This window comes from Cyanistes caeruleus, unplaced genomic scaffold (genome assembly GCF_971803275.1).
Source record: "Cyanistes caeruleus unplaced genomic scaffold, bCyaCae1.hap1.1 HAP1_SCAFFOLD_69, whole genome shotgun sequence".
Taxonomy (NCBI): Eukaryota; Metazoa; Chordata; class Aves; order Passeriformes; family Paridae; genus Cyanistes; species Cyanistes caeruleus.
The window spans coordinates 846990-857200 of NW_028255886.1; the positions used below are offsets into that span (position 1 = coordinate 846990).

At 49.9% G+C, this 10211-nt stretch overlaps 1 long non-coding RNA gene across 1 annotated transcript; it reads right to left on the bottom strand.

Moving 5' to 3' along the window:
- Positions 1-1679: 1679 nt before the first annotated feature.
- LOC147646979 (uncharacterized) lies at positions 1680-5070 on the bottom strand. Its single transcript, XR_015281670.1, has 2 exons — positions 2233-5070; positions 1680-1941 (listed from the first exon to the last, which is right to left on the bottom strand). It is a non-coding gene; the product is annotated as an uncharacterized LOC147646979 (long non-coding RNA).
- Between the last annotated feature and the right edge of the window lie 5141 nt (positions 5071-10211).

Sequence of the window (10211 nt, forward strand, 5' to 3'; positions counted from 1 at the left end):
CCCCCTTCTCTTTCCAGGCTGAGCATCCCCAGCCCCACACGGACAGCAGTCCGATGCGTGGCAGTCAAGGCTAAAGGCTAGCAAATGGCTACATCAGGAAGTGAGAGATGGAAGCTTTTGGAGATGGAAGCTTTACCTCTAAATGTAGAAAAGAAAGCAAAGTGGAGGGGGAAATGGTGGGACTCTGGCTCTGTTCTAACTGGCGAAGATTTTCTTTTCTTCTTTTCTGTCGTGCTAACCCAAGTTTTGTTGTTTGAAAGGAGGTTTAGCAAAATATCCATCGTCTTCTCCACTGCTGAAACACTGAACAACACCTGGGCAGGCTGAGGATGCAGAGCAAAACCTGCAAATATCTACTGCTGATCGTGATCCTGGGGAATGCAGCTAAAGCCAGCCAAAAGCAATTTCTGGAAAGTCAAGCCTGCTTTACGTTTTCTGGAGTTTGGTTGTGCCAACTTCACCAGTCATTTCTAAAAAAGGAAAAGAAACTCCAAGCAAAAGAGAGAAAAACACAAAGAAACCAACCCAAAGAAACCAATCAAACAAACAGATAAAACACCCCCAATCAAACCAAAGGCAATGAGAAGTTAGGACTAGTTGTAAGGATATCACAGCAGGCGAATGGCTGCTTCCTACTTGGATCACCATCCAAAGCCACCTAGAACAACTTCTCCAAAACATATCCAACAGGAGAAATGGAAAAAGTGATCCATGGCAGCTCTGCATTGTGGTGAAGGATGAGCATGCAGTGGTCCAGATTGCCCACCCTCCAGGCTGCTGTTTGCTCTGCTGAAAGACTCTTGCAGGACTGTGGCCCCTCTCCATGCAATGGAAATCATTGCCACAGCTCTCAGTTGAGGCACTGGCATTTCCAGAGCCAGATTCAGGCACAATCCTACTGCCTGCTGAGCATCTGGGAAAGGTGCTGAGCATCTTCAGGCCTAGAAGCACAAAAGAGCTCAGGCTCTCCCCGAACTGGGTTTTCAGGGCAGCTTTCCATATCTCTGCAAGATTTCTTCAGCCCTCAACACGTCTGACTTTATTATGTCCAACGATGCATTTGGGTTTCTTCCGTCCTCTTGTGTGCCTGTGAGTAACCTTCCACGTGGATGAAGGAGATTGTGTACAGGACAATTGATTGCGGCATTGCCATTTGGCTTCACTGTCACTCAGTTGAACACGGTCCTTATCTAAGAAGGACTTCCAAGAAATGGGTAGGAGTTTTGGCTGTGAGAGGAGCAGAAAGCACATTTTCTACAGCAAATTGCTAGCTGATGCACTTTCCTCCCTGCCAAAATAGTGATTGCCATTCATCTTCCTGGGAAGAATGTAAAGACCCATTCAGAGATGCCAGGTTCAGCTGGCCTGTGGCTTTGTGTGCCTCATTTCACATGTCCAATTTCAAGGGCCACTAAAAGAGGCTCATGTTTGCCTTGCTACCCACAAGTGCTGTAGGTATTTCCAGGAGAAGAGGGAAAACATCGCTGTCCTGTGGTGTGGTAGAAATGCCACCACAACTGTGATTGTGTGAGCAAAGCCAGCCAGTGCTTTTTGGGGCAGCAGCAGCAGCGGAGAGTGTGGCAGAGCGGTTTTGATACTCTTTTTAGAGTCCTGCAAACATTGTTCCCAAAACAACCCACAGCTTTGCAAACGTGCCCGAAGAAAATGCAAAGAGAACTGGGGTGTGAAAATCAAAGACTGTTTATCTGTAGAAGAAAAGGAACAAGAATGAACTACACCACATATTTACACTGTAAGAATATTGGTAACAACAACAACAACAAACTATAGAACCTATTTACCTGAGAACAGATCTAACAAAACTCTGTGAAACGTATTTACAGACAACTTAAACAAACTCTAAAACTTCTATCCTGAACACAACAACTGTAAAACATATGTACAGCAGGGTGGCATCTGTGTCTGTGATGTCCCTAAGTCCTGGAAGAAAAACAAGTAGCACGGTCAGTGCAGTCAGGCACGGAAGGGTGTTCCATGTGCTGCCGGGCTGGGACACTGGCCCAGTGGGACTCTGCTGCCAGAAGGGAGCCTGGCTGTGGGCTGTGGCCCAGGCACTGGAACAGGGCTTGTGTGGCCCACAGCAAGCCCAGGCCAGGCCAGGGATGGCCAGCAGAATGCAGTGCATGGGCTAGCGTGTCCCTGAGCAGGAAGTGCCCAGCCCGGCCCCAGGCTGGCAGCAGGGGACCCACTCTGCCTGTGGGGAGCACCTGCCTGTTCTGCTGCTGGCATCGGTCTTCATCCCAAGACCATGTCTTCCTCCTTGTCTTTTAGATCAATATCCATCTCTTCAATAGAATCTTTCGTTTCCACCTCCATCTCTTCCTCTGTCTCGTACATATCCACATCCATCTCTTGCTCTCCAGTATCCTCTCCGTCCACTTCCATGGCTTCTTCTCTATCAGTCTGTGTATCGACGTCCGTCTCCTCCTCTCGGTCTGTGCCAGCCTGCAGAGGTAGCAAAATTTCCCAGCCTGTCCCACAGAGCTCCAGCCCAGCCAGGCAGCTGCGGGGTGTCCGCCTCCGTGGAATAGTAGCATAGCTCTTTTGGAACAAATGCAGACATCCTGCAGGGATGGAGAGCAAAATCCAAGCGATGGGGAGCTTTGGGGACTGCTGGGGGAATCAGGGAGCAGGTGGCAACAAGGTGACAGGGGTAGGCTTGGAGCAGGGTGAATGAAGAGCGTGCTGGCACAAGGAGCCAAGGGTTGTGTTGTGGCCGTTGCTGGATGCTGGAAGTTCTAGCTGGAGCGTGCACTGTGACATCACCGCCAGGAGTTCAGGCCCAGGCTGAAGTGGACAACGGAGACCGTAGAATGAATGATGGAATCCCTGGGTGCTTGGGCTTGGAAGGGACCCTAAAGACCATCTTGTTCCAAGCGGAGCAATCTTCGCCCAGAATAGGTTGCTCAGAGCCCCGCTCCCAGCTGGCCTTGGATGTTGCCAAGGATGGAGCATCCCCAGCCTCTGTGCACAGCCCGGGCCAGTGGCCCAGCAGCCGGAGTGGAAAAGAGCAGCTTCATTAGATCCAACTTCAAGCTCACTCCTGCAGTTGAAAGGCTTCTCCTCTCTGTGCCCATCTTTCCTAGAGCTGCAGGGAGGCCTCGCCAGCCCCCTTCTCTTTCCAGGCTGAGCATCCCCAGCCCCACACGGACAGCAGTCCGATGCGTGGCAGTCAAGGCTAAAGGCTAGCAAATGGCTACATCAGGAAGTGAGAGATGGAAGCTTTTGGAGATGGAAGCTTTACCTCTAAATGTAGAAAAGAAAGCAAAGTGGAGGGGGAAATGGTGGGACTCTGGCTCTGTTCTAACTGGCGAAGATTTTCTTTTCTTCTTTTCTGTCGTGCTAACCCAAGTTTTGTTGTTTGAAAGGAGGTTTAGCAAAATATCCATCGTCTTCTCCACTGCTGAAACACTGAACAACACCTGGGCAGGCTGAGGATGCAGAGCAAAACCTGCAAATATCTACTGCTGATCGTGATCCTGGGGAATGCAGCTAAAGCCAGCCAAAAGCAATTTCTGGAAAGTCAAGCCTGCTTTACGTTTTCTGGAGTTTGGTTGTGCCAACTTCACCAGTCATTTCTAAAAAAGGAAAAGAAACTCCAAGCAAAAGAGAGAAAAACACAAAGAAACCAACCCAAAGAAACCAATCAAACAAACAGATAAAACACCCCCAATCAAACCAAAGGCAATGAGAAGTTAGGACTAGTTGTAAGGATATCACAGCAGGCGAATGGCTGCTTCCTACTTGGATCACCATCCAAAGCCACCTAGAACAACTTCTCCAAAACATATCCAACAGGAGAAATGGAAAAAGTGATCCATGGCAGCTCTGCATTGTGGTGAAGGATGAGCATGCAGTGGTCCAGATTGCCCACCCTCCAGGCTGCTGTTTGCTCTGCTGAAAGACTCTTGCAGGACTGTGGCCCCTCTCCATGCAATGGAAATCATTGCCACAGCTCTCAGTTGAGGCACTGGCATTTCCAGAGCCAGATTCAGGCACAATCCTACTGCCTGCTGAGCATCTGGGAAAGGTGCTGAGCATCTTCAGGCCTAGAAGCACAAAAGAGCTCAGGCTCTCCCCGAACTGGGTTTTCAGGGCAGCTTTCCATATCTCTGCAAGATTTCTTCAGCCCTCAACACGTCTGACTTTATTATGTCCAACGATGCATTTGGGTTTCTTCCGTCCTCTTGTGTGCCTGTGAGTAACCTTCCACGTGGATGAAGGAGATTGTGTACAGGACAATTGATTGCGGCATTGCCATTTGGCTTCACTGTCACTCAGTTGAACACGGTCCTTATCTAAGAAGGACTTCCAAGAAATGGGTAGGAGTTTTGGCTGTGAGAGGAGCAGAAAGCACATTTTCTACAGCAAATTGCTAGCTGATGCACTTTCCTCCCTGCCAAAATAGTGATTGCCATTCATCTTCCTGGGAAGAATGTAAAGACCCATTCAGAGATGCCAGGTTCAGCTGGCCTGTGGCTTTGTGTGCCTCATTTCACATGTCCAATTTCAAGGGCCACTAAAAGAGGCTCATGTTTGCCTTGCTACCCACAAGTGCTGTAGGTATTTCCAGGAGAAGAGGGAAAACATCGCTGTCCTGTGGTGTGGTAGAAATGCCACCACAACTGTGATTGTGTGAGCAAAGCCAGCCAGTGCTTTTTGGGGCAGCAGCAGCAGCGGAGAGTGTGGCAGAGCGGTTTTGATACTCTTTTTAGAGTCCTGCAAACATTGTTCCCAAAACAACCCACAGCTTTGCAAACGTGCCCGAAGAAAATGCAAAGAGAACTGGGGTGTGAAAATCAAAGACTGTTTATCTGTAGAAGAAAAGGAACAAGAATGAACTACACCACATATTTACACTGTAAGAATATTGGTAACAACAACAACAACAAACTATAGAACCTATTTACCTGAGAACAGATCTAACAAAACTCTGTGAAACGTATTTACAGACAACTTAAACAAACTCTAAAACTTCTATCCTGAACACAACAACTGTAAAACGTATGTACAGCAGGGTGGCATCTGTGTCTGTGATGTCCCTAAGTCCTGGAAGAAAAACAAGTAGCACGGTCAGTGCAGTCAGGCACGGAAGGGTGTTCCATGTGCTGCCGGGCTGGGACACTGGCCCAGTGGGACTCTGCTGCCAGAAGGGAGCCTGGCTGTGGGCTGTGGCCCAGGCACTGGAACAGGGCTTGTGTGGCCCACAGCAAGCCCAGGCCAGGCCAGGGATGGCCAGCAGAATGCAGTGCATGGGCTAGCGTGTCCCTGAGCAGGAAGTGCCCAGCCCGGCCCCAGGCTGGCAGCAGGGGACCCACTCTGCCTGTGGGGAGCACCTGCCTGTTCTGCTGCTGGCATCGGTCTTCATCCCAAGACCATGTCTTCCTCCTTGTCTTTTAGATCAATATCCATCTCTTCAATAGAATCTTTCGTTTCCACCTCCATCTCTTCCTCTGTCTCGTACATATCCACATCCATCTCTTGCTCTCCAGTATCCTCTCCGTCCACTTCCATGGCTTCTTCTCTATCAGTCTGTGTATCGACGTCCGTCTCCTCCTCTCCGTCTGTGCCAGCCTGCAGAGGTAGCAAAATTTCCCAGCCTGTCCCACAGAGCTCCAGCCCAGCCAGGCAGCTGCGGGGTGTCCGCCTCCGTGGAATAGTAGCATACCTCTTTTGGAACAAATGCAGACATCCTGCAGGGATGGAGAGCAAAATCCAAGCGATGGGGAGCTTTGGGGACTGCTGGGGGAATCAGGGAGCAGGTGGCAACAAGGTGACAGGGGTAGGCTTGGAGCAGGGTGAATGAAGAGCGTGCTGGCACAAGGAGCCAAGGGTTGTGTTGTGGCCGTTGCTGGATGCTGGAAGTTCTAGCTGGAGCGTGCACTGTGACATCACCGCCAGGAGTTCAGGCCCAGGCTGAAGTGGACAACGGAGACCGTAGAATGAATGATGGAATCCCTGGGTGCTTGGGCTTGGAAGGGACCCTAAAGACCATCTTGTTCCAAGCGGAGCAATCTTCGCCCAGAATAGGTTGCTCAGAGCCCCGCTCCCAGCTGGCCTTGGATGTTGCCAAGGATGGAGCATCCCCAGCCTCTGTGCACAGCCCGGGCCAGTGCCCCAGCAGCCGGAGTGGAAAAGAGCAGCTTCATTAGATCCAACTTCAAGCTCACTCCTGCAGTTGAAAGGCTTCTCCTCTCTGTGCCCATCTTTCCTAGAGCTGCAGGGAGGCCTCGCCAGCCCCCTTCTCTTTCCAGGCTGAGCATCCCCAGCCCCACACGGACAGCAGTCCGATGCGTGGCAGTCAAGGCTAAAGGGTAGCAAATGGCTACATCAGGAAGTGAGAGATGGAAGCTTTTGGAGATGGAAGCTTTACCTCTAAATGTAGAAAAGAAAGAAAAGTGGAGGGGGAAATGGTGGGACTCTGGCTCTGCTCTAACTGGCGAAGATTTTCTTTTCTTCTTTTCTGTCGTGCTAACCCAAGTTTTGTTGTTTGAAAGGAGGTTTAGCAAAATATCCATCGTCTTCTCCACTGCTGAAACACTGAACAACATCTGGGCAGGCTGAGGATGCAGAGCAAAACCTGCAAATATCTACTGCTGATCGTGATCCTGGGGAATGCAGCTAAAGCCAGCCAAAAGCAATTTCTGGAAAGTCAAGCCTGCTTTACGTTTTCTGGAGTTTGGTTGTGCCAACTTCACCAGTCATTTCTAAAAAAGGAAAAGAAACTCCAAGCAAAAGAGAGAAAAACACAAAGAAACCAACCCAAAGAAACCAATCAAACAAACAGATAAAACACCCCCAATCAAACCAAAGGCAATGAGAAGTTAGGACTAGTTGTAAGGATATCACAGCAGGCGAATGGCTGCTTCCTACTTGGATCACCATCCAAAGCCACCTAGAACAACTTCTCCAAAACATATCCAACAGGAGAAATGGAAAAAGTGATCCATGGCAGCTCTGCATTGTGGTGAAGGATGAGCATGCAGTGGTCCAGATGCAGCATTGCCCACCCTCCAGGCTGCTGTTTGCTCTGCTGAAAGACTTGCAGGACTGTGGCCCCTCTCCATGCAATGGAAATCATTGCCACAGCTCTCAGTTGAGGCACTGGCATTTCCAGAGCCAGATTCAGGCACAATCCTACTGCCTGCTGAGCATCTGGGAAAGGTGCTGAGCATCTTCAGGCCTAGAAGCACAAAAGAGCTCAGGCTCTCCCCGAACTGGGTTTTCAGGGCAGCTTTCCATATCTCTGCAAGATTTCTTCATCCCTCAACACGTCTGACTTTATGATGTCCAACGATGCATTTGGGTTTCTTCCGTCCTCTTGTGTGCCCGTGAGTAACCTTCCACGTGGATGAAGGAGATTGTGTACAGGACAATTGATTGCGGCATTGCCATTTGGCTTCACTGTCACTCAGTTGAACACGGTCCTTATCTAAGAAGGACTTCCAAGAAATGGGTAGGAGTTTTGGCTGTGAGAGGAGCAGAAAGCACATTTTCTACAGCAAATTGCTAGCTGATGCACTTTCCTCCCTGCCAAAATAGTGATTGCCATTCATCTTCCTGGGAAGAATGTAAAGACCCATTCAGAGATGCCAGGTTCAGCTGGCCTGTGGCTTTGTGTGCCTCATTTCACATGTCCAATTTCAAGGGCCACTAAAAGAGGCTCATGTTTGCCTTGCTACCCACAAGTGCTGTAGGTATTTCCAGGAGAAGAGGGAAAACATCGCTGTCCTGTGGTGTGGTAGAAATGCCACCACAACTGTGATTGTGTGAGCAAAGCCAGCCAGTGCTTTTTGGGGCAGCAGCAGCAGCGGAGAGTGTGGCAGAGCGGTTTTGATACTCTTTTTAGAGTCCTGCAAACATTGTTCCCAAAACAACCCACAGCTTTGCAAACGTGCCCGAAGAAAATGCAAAGAGAACTGGGGTGTGAAAATCAAAGACTGTTTATCTGTAGAAGAAAAGGAACAAGAATGAACTACACCACATATTTACACTGTAAGAATATTGGTAACAACAACAACAACAAACTATAGAACCTATTTACCTGAGAACAGATCTAACAAAACTCTGTGAAACGTATTTACAGACAACTTAAACAAACTCTAAAACTTCTATCCTGAACACAACAACTGTAAAACATATGTACAGCAGGGTGGCATCTGTGTCTGTGATGTCCCTAAGTCCTGGAAGAAAAACAAGTAGCACGGTCAGTGCAGTCAGGCACGGAAGGGTGTTCCATGTGCTGCCGGGCTGGGACACTGGCCCAGTGGGACTCTGCTGCCAGAAGGGAGCCTGGCTGTGGGCTGTGGCCCAGGCACTGGAACAGGGCTTGTGTGGCCCACAGCAAGCCCAGGCCAGGCCAGGGATGGCCAGCAGAATGCAGTGCATGGGCTAGCGTGTCCCTGAGCAGGAAGTGCCCAGCCCGGCCCCAGGCTGGCAGCAGGGGACCCACTCTGCCTGTGGGGAGCACCTGCCTGTTCTGCTGCTGGCATCGGTCTTCATCCCAAGACCATGTCTTCCTCCTTGTCTTTTAGATCAATATCCATCTCTTCAATAGAATCTTTCGTTTCCACCTCCATCTCTTCCTCTGTCTCGTACATATCCACATCCATCTCTTGCTCTCCAGTATCCTCTCCGTCCACTTCCATGGCTTCTTCTCTATCAGTCTGTGTATCGACGTCCGTCTCCTCCTCTCGGTCTGTGCCAGCCTGCAGAGGTAGCAAAATTTCCCAGCCTGTCCCACAGAGCTCCAGCCCAGCCAGGCAGCTGCGGGGTGTCCGCCTCCGTGGAATAGTAGCATACCTCTTTTGGAACAAATGCAGACATCCTGCAGGGATGGAGAGCAAAATCCAAGCGATGGGGAGCTTTGGGGACTGCTGGGGGAATCAGGGAGCAGGTGGCAACAAGGTGACAGGGGTAGGCTTGGAGCAGGGTGAATGAAGAGCGTGCTGGCACAAGGAGCCAAGGGTTGTGTTGTGGCCGTTGCTGGATGCTGGAAGTTCTAGCTGGAGCGTGCACTGTGACATCACCGCCAGGAGTTCAGGCCCAGGCTGAAGTGGACAACGGAGACCGTAGAATGAATGATGGAATCCCTGGGTGTTTGGGCTTGGAAGGGACCCTAAAGACCATCTTGTTCCAAGCGGAGCAATCTTCGCCCAGAATAGGTTGCTCAGAGCCCCGCTCCCAGCTGGCCTTGGATGTTGCCAAGGATGGAGCATCCCCAGCCTCTGTGCACAGCCCGGGCCAGTGGCCCAGCAGCCGGAGTGGAAAAGAGCAGCTTCATTAGATCCAACTTCAAGCTCACTCCTGCAGTTGAAAGGCTTCTCCTCTCTGTGCCCATCTTTCCTAGAGCTGCAGGGAGGCCTCGCCAGCCCCCTTCTCTTTCCAGGCTGAGCATCCCCAGCCCCACACGGACAGCAGTCCGATGCGTGGCAGTCAAGGCTAAAGGCTAGCAAATGGCTACATCAGGAAGTGAGAGATGGAAGCTTTTGGAGATGGAAGCTTTACCTCTAAATGTAGAAAAGAAAGAAAAGTGGAGGGGGAAATGGTGGGACTCTGGCTCTGTTCTAACTGGCGAAGATTTTCTTTTCTTCTTTTCTGTCGTGCTAACCCAAGTTTTGTTGTTTGAAAGGAGGTTTAGCAAAATATCCATCGTCTTCTCCACTGCTGAAACACTGAACAACACCTGGGCAGGCTGAGGATGCAGAGCAAAACCTGCAAATATCTACTGCTGATCGTGATCCTGGGGAATGCAGCTAAAGCCAGCCAAAAGCAATTTCTGGAAAGTCAAGCCTGCTTTACGTTTTCTGGAGTTTGGTTGTGCCAACTTCACCAGTCATTTCTAAAAAAGGAAAAGAAACTCCAAGCAAAAGAGAGAAAAACACAAAGAAACCAACCCAAAGAAACCAATCAAACAAACAGATAAAACACCCCCAATCAAACCAAAGGCAATGAGAAGTTAGGACTAGTTGTAAGGATATCACAGCAGGCGAATGGCTGCTTCCTACTTGGATCACCATCCAAAGCCACCTAGAACAACTTCTCCAAAACATATCCAACAGGAGAAATGGAAAAAGTGATCCATGGCAGCTCTGCATTGTGGTGAAGGATGAGCATGCAGTGGTCCAGATTGCCCACCCTCCAGGCTGCTGTTTGCTCTGCTGAAAGACTCTTGCAGGACTGTGGCCCCT